The sequence below is a fragment of the Charadrius vociferus genome, unplaced genomic scaffold (assembly GCF_000708025.1).
Source record: "Charadrius vociferus isolate BGI_N301 unplaced genomic scaffold, ASM70802v2 scaffold266, whole genome shotgun sequence".
NCBI lineage: Eukaryota > Metazoa > Chordata > Aves > Charadriiformes > Charadriidae > Charadrius > Charadrius vociferus.
Window position 1 is genome coordinate 1895103 of NW_009649114.1, and position 810 is coordinate 1895912.

Below are 810 nucleotides of genomic sequence, written 5' to 3' on the forward strand. Positions count from 1 at the left end.
GGAGAGGAGGGGTGTCCCCGTCCCCGTCCCCCCCCCGGGTCCCCCTTCCCTGCAGCAAAGCTCAGCGCGTCTGGGAGGGCAGCACTGGGGAGACCTGGGGTGGGTTCACAGCGGGTCTGGCAAAGCGGGAAGAGAAGAAGGACTGGGAATAATCCATCCCAGCATGGGGGATACTGGGGCGTGTTTAATTAGGGGGATTTCTCCAGCCGACCCGCAGCCCCCTGTCCCACACTGTGGGTGATGATTCCCGTGGGAGGGCGGGTGCAGCCCATGGGGGGTTTGCAGGCGGACGCGGTGCTGATCAGGGCCATTTTTCCATCAGGGCCTGGTGGGAGATGGGGCCCGGGGGGTGCTCAGCTGCACCGGGGGACCCCCGAGTCCCGGCTTCCCCCCGCGCAGCATGGTGAATCCTGCGAGAACCTCCATCCTCCCACCTCCCGGGGATCTGCAGGGAGGTTGGGGCAATACTCCATCACCACTAAACCCAAACCACAGGCTGTGACCCGCGGCCCTGCCAACGCAGCTCGCCGCTCTCCAGCGCGGCGCTGGGGTTTCGGAGGTGAATATTACCCCTGTCTGAGAGGCCCTGGCAGGGCCAGCTGCCCACAAAAACAAATTACGGCGACCGCTGCGATGGCCGAGCCCGGGGGGGCTGCGGGTGGAAGCGTGTCCCCACCAAGCTGGGGGGGGAGGGGGGCTCTCAGGAGCACCCCGGCCAAAATGGGGTGCTGTGGGGTGTCTCAGCACCCCCTTTGCAGCTTCTCAGAGGGGTACAGAGGAGCACCCGCACCCCTGGAAGCACCAGCCTGG